Here is a 9,739-nt window from a genome sequence, read left to right on the forward strand (position 1 = left end):
CACCCCTCCCACCCCTGTACCCAGTGTCCGTGTTCTGGGCTTCCCTCTTTTCTGTCTGCAAGGTCAGAACAGGCCTGGCTTGGCTGGAGGGATGGAGTTTGTTGGTCCAGGCTCTGCCACCTCACATTGTCACAGGTGGCAGGATCAAATATGTGGGTATACAGATTACTCGGGCTGTCCGTCTGAAAGTTTCCTAGATGCCCAGATGGGAGCCATCCTGCCGTCAACCAGAAACAAATGCATCCCGATGGCTGGCTGACTTTTCTCCTTCCACCCAGATGTTGGCAATGCTGTAGGCACATCTGGGCCCAAGATGGCCAAGGTCGACACACACACACACACACACACACACAGAACAGAGCGGGAACACAGGCGAACTGCAGCTCAGCGGTGGGTGTATCAGGGTGTGTGCTGCCCTCCTCCACCAAGCTGTGAGCTCCTGGGGGTCAGGCCTGTGGCCCCATAGCCTCCTGTAGAGGGAGGGGCAAGAGCCCTAACCGGATACCAGCTCCCACCAGGGCAAGGGGTTACTTAAATGGAATCATCCTCGGGAAGGGTCTTCTGCCTGTAACTGTCACTTGTAATCTGGGGAACAAAAGCGCAGGCACAAGCCCACTGAACGAATCGCTTTGCCAGGAGGCTCCACGACGCTGTTCTGCTGTGACGACAGCTCTGGCAGAGACAGCAGTGTTAGTGAAACAAACCATTAGACCCCCGCCCCGGACAAGCCCCACAAGTGCAATCCGTTAAGCTGTGACGCAGCAGTGTTGGGGGGACGGGCCGGGGGGACATGGGTGGTATGGAGAAGAGTCACCACCTGGCAGACAAGGTGGAGGTTAGGATTAGCCACACCAGCTGAGACTGGCTCTGGACAAACTCCCTGGAGATGTGCCATGGAAAGGCCTTTGCCCTCTGAAGTTGGGGCGCCCGGCTCTGCATTTGCTTCTGCCCCAGTCAGCTGTGTGACCTTGGATCTGCCCTGTGACCTCTCCGAGCTCTCACTTCCTCAATGAACAGATGGAGGATGTGTGTGTTTAAACGCCTGTACATGCATAGTCATTTCCAAAAAGATACACACAAATATATTTTATCTGTTTGTTCTGGGGAGTGGGAATGAAGAGAAAGGAAGGAAAAGATTTTCTTTTTTGGGTTTTAGGGTTCTTTCTTCCTTTTTATTTTCTACCCCTCTATCGATTTTGAAGTTTCTATGATAAACAAGCATTCGTTTTATAGCTTTATTTTTAAAAAGAAACCCAAAGTAGAATGTTAATTTAAAAAAAATTCAAGTACCAAGTTTTGATATGTTTCTATTCCATCTAACAAAAACCAAACAGTATGTGTATCATGCAGGAGACAAATAGATAGAAATGTATTGGAAGACGTTGAGAAAGGTGCACACCAAACAGTTCACAGTGGTCAACTGTGGAGAAGGCAAAAGCACTTTTGTGGTTTTCTCTGTTCTGTTTCATGTGTTTATGTGTTACCCATGTAATGTTTCACAGCATAGAATTTTTATACCATGCACTTCATATATTACTCGTTTTTTATCTACATACTTATGTGATGGTCTATGTCATTTTTTTAAAGAATGAAACAAAATGGAGAGATTGTCTGAGGTGTCTTCTAAAGATCCCTCATATTGATTAGTTCTCGAATGGAAGTGTTTGGGGCATGGCTGGGACTGAGGGAGCCGTCCCTCCAGCTGGGGGGCCTCTCCCGGCCTCTTCTGCAGAGTGTGGCTGCTACAGTGCCCGTATTCAGAAAGCAAAGCTGCCAGCCATAGATGCTCTAAGTATTCAAATAAAAGGCCCCTTCCAGGCCCAGGGCTGGTCCAGAAAGGCTGCCTCGGGTGCACTGTCTCTGCTAAACAAATATTCATATTAACCAGTCTTCCTGACAGACTGATGCATCTTTTTATGATCTGTCTTTACAATATGATGACTTTCTCCTTTTAAAAATAAGATTAATTCAGACAAGACATTTATTTTATGGGGAAATCCATCCCAGGGGGAAGAAGGCTCCAGCTGAAAGGCAGAGATAACTAGAGAAAGACTCGACTCTCAAGGAAGCTTCCCGCTCCCAACCTCAGCCATGTGGCAGTGGCCCCAAATGAGCTGCCCTGATCCTACCCTGGGACAAATGGGGCCACCTGGAATCATCCCAATTCTGTGAGTGTCACCTCCTGGAGAAAACAAAATAAAATAGGGAGGGAGTTTCAGTGTGGTGGAGGGGAAAGGGTGCATTATTTTTCTGGTAAAAGAAAAAAAGTTCTGAGATTCCCCCAAACTTGGTTGGATATCTGTATATACAGATTAAGCTTGTCTTTAAAAAACCGTAAAGTGTACGTCCAAGGGACATGAATTATTTGTCTCTGTGCCTCTGTGCCAGAAATAGTGCTACCATCTAATAGGTGCTTGGCAGTTGTTCGTGAATGTTTCTGTTCCATGATCCCTGTTTCAGCTGGTGGCCCATGAGGTACCCTTGACTCCTCTATTTCCCCATCCTCAGCCTCAGCCAACCACCAAGCACTGTCAACATGTTTCTCAAAAATCCATTCCCTCCTGCATCGGCCCGGCCTTGGTTCAGTCCTTCAATTGCCTCTTGCCTGGACTATTACATCCACCTCCTGGCTGTCTTCCTTTCTCCCGTCTCTCCGGGTCTGATCCATCCTCCACACTGTTGCAGATCTGATTGCACCCCTTCCTGTTGGATAACTGTCCTATCGCAGTCATCGAACTCCTGGGACCGGCACACAGGCCTCCCCGCATGAGCACTCGATTAAGATCTGCAGCCGGTATCATTACTGGCCCTTCCTCCTGTGTCTTGCCAACATCCATCTCACCTTCATACTCTAAAAACGCCATATAACTCAGAGTTTCCCCGACCACCATGAAATTTCACACCTTCAAGCCTTTGCTTCTGCGGTGCCTAACATTTGGAGCATGCTTCCCCGCCTTCAGATTGAGATCTCAGAACACTTTATCAGCTCATCTGTGAAGACTTCCTTGCTGATCCCTCTCAGCGCAGAAGAACAGCCTCCTCAGTGTGATTGTTGGGACCTACTTCCACGAGAGCATCTGTCGCAGGCATTGGCTTTACCTATGCATGTCTGTGAACTCCTTGAGAGCAGGAACAGGGTTTAGGCATCTTTGTGTCCCCCGTGCCTAGCACATAGTAGGTGATCAAGCGTTGGTGTTGATGAGCTGACACAACTCACTTGAACGAACCCCCGTGTCTCCTTCCTTTCCCTACCTGCTCTGCCTGTGCCCCCTCAAGGATGAGCAAACTGCAGTATCCCTGCAGGCAGACTGGACCAGCCTTACATGTGGATAGAGTGGGCAGCTGCCTTCAAGGTGCAACTTCAGGGGCCCTAGAAAGATCCCTGCCTCCCCCACCTCCCATCCCTCCCACACTTGCTTCTCTTCTACAAGCGGAGGTCAGGATTAATATAGAAATCCTAACGGCAGAGGTGGGCTCCACCTCCAGCTCCCCCTGTAGAATGAGGAGGTGGGGCTCAGGGTCCCTTGTACCTCTGGGACACGTCCTTCTCTTCTTCCTCATTCTTCTTCTTTCTTCCTCTAATTCAAAAGAGATGAATGACTTAGAGCCAATGAATCAGAAAATAGGGAAAGAAAAAAAAAAGAGAGAGAGAGAGAGAGTAATTTTGCCAAGTTATTATTCAAAGGAGCTCTCTGGGACCAGGAACAGAGTAGCCCCATCAATCACCCCACAGAGCTCTGGGGGCCAGTGGGGGGAGATGGCCGCTCTGTGTGCGGATGGCTCAGTGTGTGAGTAAGTGGCTCAGCCGGGAGCCTGAGGCCCTCTGCCAGGCACCACAGGGAGGGAGGGAGGGAGCCCAGAGGGACACTGAAAGGGGACAGTCAGCCTGAAGCCTGGGGACAAGTCTTACTGACCTGCTTTTCTCGACAGGCCACAGCCCTGGAGCCGGCACTCTGGGCTGGGCCAGCTCTGGGGAAAGCACCCCTTGGGGCAGAGCAGAGCTAGATGGCGGGGGCGGACCTCAAGCCTGGAGCCTGCTCTCCCCAAGCCTCTGCTTCCCTGAGGGAGGCAGCCACGGCCTCACCCACCAGAAGGGGGACCTAAATCACATTCATCCCTGCATCCCAGGGCTTAGCTCAATGCATTCTCCTTGGATGAGTGAATGGATGGATGGATGGATGACAAACTTGTTACAGCACATTGTTTGCTTCTCTTTGTGTTTTTTATTACTTTACTGGAATTTTTCTGCATAGGTTATTGCTGATTATTACACTGTAATTATAACCCACTTGGGGGCAGAAGGGAAATCTGATTCCTCTCTGTGCACAAGTTCTACATATAGGAAGCCCTTGAAAAATAAGTATGGAAGGAAAGAGGGCAGGAGGGAGGGGCAGAGCCTCCGTGCATCTCCAAGGTCCCACGACATCATCATCTGGGAGATTGTTGGCCCCCAGGCTCCACATTAGAGCACATTTTGATGCTGTTTAGTGGATGAGTTTGTTGAATTCCTGCCGTTCTGGGTGCTGGAGTTGAACAGTGGACAAAAGAGTCAAAGTCCCTGCTCTCAGTTTCCTCATCTGTAAAATGGGGACAACAAGAATAATGGTACCTATTAGATAGAGAAATGGTAAAATGATTAAATAAATAAATAAATGTGCATGAGGTCCTTAAGACAGTGCTCGGCAGGTAGTAAGTTTTAACAGATGCTGGTTATTTCTGTCTTAGTCCGTTGGGACTACTATAGCATGATACCATAGAATGGGGGGCTCATAAACAACAGGATTTATTTCTCACAGTTCAGGAGGCTGCAGTCTGAGATCAGGGGGCCAGTGTGGTCGGGTTCTGGTGAGGACTCTCTTCCAAGTTGCCCCTCTGCCATCAGAAGGGGTCTGCAGCCCTTTATCTTCAGGTCCTTTATGACCAGACATATTTGGGGGCCTGATAAATGCCCTCCCCTCCCAGGAAAGACCACCCGGCTCCCAGGAGTCCCCAAACATCGCCCTCACACGTCCCCGGGGAAGCCCTGGCTTGCTGTGGACATCACTGCATCCTTTCCCAAACTGGCTAATCCTGGGCTGCAGGAGACACGGGAAGATGGGAAGATCAAATCACAGGCGCTCCAGCTTGTTAGGGCTGCATTGTGAATTTGGGGGATAATGTAGGTTCTTTTCTCCCCTGATAGCTTCTGAAATCTCCTGCCTGTTTCTCAAATCTGAGTGGTTCGTCGCCCTCTGCTCTTTGGCTCTGTCTGTGTGCCTCTTCTCGAGAAGAGGAAAACAGAGAAGTGCTCCAGGGGAATTTCTGTTCAGTGTTGAGGACAATAAGGCCAGTTTCCGTGAGGCTGTCCCCACATCACCAGGGGAGTAGGCAGGTGGGATGGTCTTTAAGGGCAGGAGGGCCTCAAAAAACAACCTGACTCCCCCATCCAGGCTAGACCGAGGCTAATCTCCCAGGAAGGAAAGCCCCCTCCTCACACCCAAATCTCCCAACAAAATCCTATCAAGTCAGCTGAGGTTTATTATTAGAGAATCACTCATTCATTCATTGATTCATTCATCCACCCCACAAGCACAGTGCCAGGTGACAAGGACACAAAGTGTGGTGCTAACACAATGAAGTAGATGCCAGCACAGGGCCTCATGAACTGCTGTCATGGCCAAAGGAGAGGGGAATCAAGGTCAGGGTGGGGGTGAGATGTCCCCTGACCTTGATCTTGGAGGAGACATGGGAAGCAGGGGTGGAGGGTGTATCTGTACACACAAGTCTGGGCATGTACAAAGGCACAGAGGTGTGACTGTCTAATCTCAGGGTGGCTGGAGGGTGAGTCAGGAACCTAACCAGGGAGGGAGTGCACAGTGGAGACAGGCCTGGAGGCTGAGCTATGAGGAGCCACAGATGTAAAGCAAGGGCATGACAGGGTCATGTTGGAAAGACCACTGTCCACAGTGTGGGCAATGAAATGAAGGGGAGAGCAAATGCAGGGGGAGCAGCTGGTGGAAGAGCACCTGGACTAAGGCAGAGGTGGGGGATGGATTGGGGAATGGGTAAGAGGGGGATGCAGGGATGAGGGTGAGGACAAAGCCTTCCCACACCGTACCATTCAAGCCGAGACACAAAACCTGTTCAAAGCAGCCCTAGTAAAAGGAATGTTGATGGTCAGGATGGAATGGACAACAGCAACTCCAGTTCAGGATGGACCCAAGTCAGGAGTGAGGCTGCCCTTTCCTTTTTTTTTTTTTTTTTTTTTAACATTTTTTGACGTGAACCATTTTTTTAAAGTCTTTATTGAATTTGTTACAATACTGCTTCTGTTTTATGTTTTGGTCACAGGGCATGTGGGATCTTAGCTCCCCGACCAGGGATCAAACCCACACCCACTGCATTGGAAGGTGAAGTCTTAACCACTGGACCGCCAGGGAAGTCCCTGCCCTTCCCTTCTTGAGAGGTCCTTTGTGGTCTCTTGACATGTCCTGCTGGGTGTCAGGACTTCTCACCCTGGGCAGTAGTCTCTGCATCTCTTACTTCAGATTCTCAAGAGGGAACATCTGAGTGACTCAGCTTACATGTCCCTGCTGCCAGGCAGTGGATTGGCTGCCTTGGGCTCAGGGTCCATATCTGGTCCCATCAGCCATGGCTGGGGCTGGGGAGGGGCCTGGACGTCATAGGACTACACGGTTAGGAGCTGTGACAGGTTCCCCAGAAGGGGTGTGGGCAGGGCAGGCAGTGATCGTGCTTCCTACCGTGACGGCATTTACTTGTGCCTCTATTCGATACTGTGCATTCAGACCCAGCCAAAGCCTTTTCACTCTCTCGTGGTCCCAGGTTGTTTCGTCTGTGTGGTTGTCATCTCCAGCTAGCCTGAAAGCTCCCTGAGGCTGGATCCTTTCTCTCCCACCCCTCACATTTCCTACAGAGCACTTGGAAAAGAGCTTAGAAAACAGCAGTAAATAAAGACTTTTTGCCTGATCTTGGATTGCATCCAATGTCATTTTTAATTGTTTTACTATTTACTTAAGATTTGCAATAGGATATTTGTCCCTTTGTCAGGGCCTCGCCCCGTGAACAGCGAGGCCGGTGAACAACCTGACCCCGACATCCTTCCCTCTTCTCTGCAAACTGACCCCTGATGGTGTTCTGGGCAACCGCAGGTGAAAATAACGACCAGATTAATTAGTCCTGAGAATTCATGTAGCCATGTGCCTGTTCTCCCCTTTCCTTCAAAATCCAGCTCAAAATAGTTTTCTCTCAGAAATATTACCTTCCTCAGCCTCCCAACCCTCTCATCAAATAGTCTGTTTGCATCATGTTTCTAAGCACACATTTGAGTGTGGATTAGTAAATGCTTCAAATCTTTATACTCGCCTATGCGCCATCTTCTTGCCCAAACTAAGTTCCTGAGGGTGATTTCTCTGTATCTCTCATAGTGAGACACCATGGTGTAGTACATAGTGAAAGTTAAAAATTTTCGCTGATTGCTTCAATTATCTATTGCTGTGTAATTCACCACTCCAGAAGTCAATGGCTTAGACAACCATTTTATTGTCTCTCATGAGTTCATAGGTTGACTGGGATCGCAGGGTAGTTCTGTTGCATACGATATCGGCTCGGACTGCAGCCATCTGGGGGCTGGACTGGGCTGGGGCATCCAAGATGGGTCACTCACGTGGCTGGTGCCTTGGAGGTGAGAAATGGAATATTGCCTGCCACATCAGTAAAGAAAGGATGTCACAGTCATCAGAGATTGCATGAGCTTGTGAGCCCTGAGGGAACTCAGGAAGGAAACAAAGAATACCTGCCCTCTCGCAGCCATCAAACTGCAGTCGCTCCCCACGGTGAGCCTTGAGGAAACTCAGGATATGAAAACACAGGACACTGGCCCCAGAGAGCTGAGGTGCGTATCCAAGGAATGGTTTCAGTGAGCCCAGACTCTTGCATTTTCCCATGCATAGAAAAGCGCTAAATTTCTTAACTTGAGATATCTGGTTTTCTTTAATTAACAATAATCTTTTGATATTCAGACTACCTGCCTTTTGTTGCAAAACTCCTATATAACTTTGCTGCTCCCTCACCTCCTTGGAGCAGTTCTCTCAGGGTTACTGCAGATGCTGCCTACGTGGCTCAAAGTCCTAAAAATTTCCTCCAAGTAAAACATAACTCTCAACTTTTAGGTTGTGGATATTTTTTAAGTCGACAGAGGGGTGGCTGGAAGGCCCGCCTCAGCTGGGACCGCTGGGCCTCTCTCTCTCTCTCTCTCTCTCTCTCTTCCTTCCTCTCTTTCTTTCTCTCCTCCCATAGATTCTCAGGGTCTCTCCTTTTCCACCAGCTCTCTATACTGTCTCTGTAATGGAGCAGGACCCTATGGGACCTTCCCGGGGCCGGCCTTCCCCCATATCCTCTGCTTTAGCTCCTCTCCAGGTACTTCAGTACCTAGATAACAGTATTTAATGTACATTTCCCGAGTTGTTTTACAGATGTGAAAAACACCCACTAAATGGAAGATGTTAACTACTTGATGGCCCAGGCCTCCTGGAACCTAAGGATTGATGATGTTAACCCCTGTGACAGCTCCCTGTTACCTCACCATCAACCAATCAGAGAATTGTGCATGAGCTGATCACATACCTTGCAACGCCCCTCCCTCACCTGGCCTTTAAAAATGCTTTGCCCCTTAGGGGAGTCTCTTTGGGGAGCTCGGGGGTTTTGGGGGGCCTGAGCTGCCCAGAGCATGAGCCACCCATCTCCTTGCATGGCCCTGCAATAAACCTTTCTCTGCTCCAAACTGCGACATTTTGGTTTGTTTGGCCTAACATCTCCACAGTACAGAGAGACCAAATTTCTTATACATTGGCTCAAGGCCTCCCCCAGAGCACAAAGGTGGAAGCTTCCAGTGCTTCTTAAGGCTTAGGCCCAGTGTCACTTCCATCATATTTTATTGTTCAAAGCAAGTCACAGACCAGCCCAGATCCAAGGTGGAAGGACACCATGCAGGGCGTGACCGTGGGGAGGCCTGGTTCACTGGGAGGTGTCTTGGACACTCTGCCTGCTGACGGAATGCCCAATGGCATTTCATCGAGGCGGGGGTCTGGTTTTCTAAAGCACCAAGATTGCTACAAAAGACTCAGCTCTCTCTCCCTCAGACTGTCTTTTTATCAAGAATAAGAAACACACGCACACACACAGAGCTCTGGGAACATTGCCACCCTAACATGTAAAAATAAAAATCTCTAAGAGGGTGAAGTTGTATGTTATGAAGGAGAGATTAAACACTATCATTTTTAGCTGCCTGTTTATGAGGTGTCTTAAATATTATTTCATTCAATCCTGATCTTCATCCCCATTTTAGAGATGAAGAAACTGAGGCTCAGAAGTGTTAGGTCATCTGCTCACAGTGGTGGAGTTATGTCTGTCTAACCCCAAGACCCTTCCATCATACCAAATAGAATCATTAGAGAATGATGTAATGTTTCTAGTCTGCAGAAACAAGACCCTGAAAGGTGAAATTGGCCAGGGTCCCTCAACCCGGATCCTGATCCTCCCTTGGAAGAAAACAGATGCAAAAGCAAGCACAGGGCCTGGTACATAGGAGGTGTCCAGTAAACACGGGGCCCGGCACACGGTAGGTATTCAGTAACATATGAGCACCACCTCTCCACCCCAAACCTATTTCTTCCACAGCTCGCCATCATGGGTCCCCAGCAGCAGCCACGACGCTGAGTTGTTGGCATAATTGCAGGCATAA

The sequence above is a fragment of the Mesoplodon bidens genome, assembly GCF_964165515.1.
Source record: "Mesoplodon bidens genome assembly, chromosome: 3".
NCBI lineage: Eukaryota > Metazoa > Chordata > Mammalia > Artiodactyla > Ziphiidae > Mesoplodon > Mesoplodon bidens.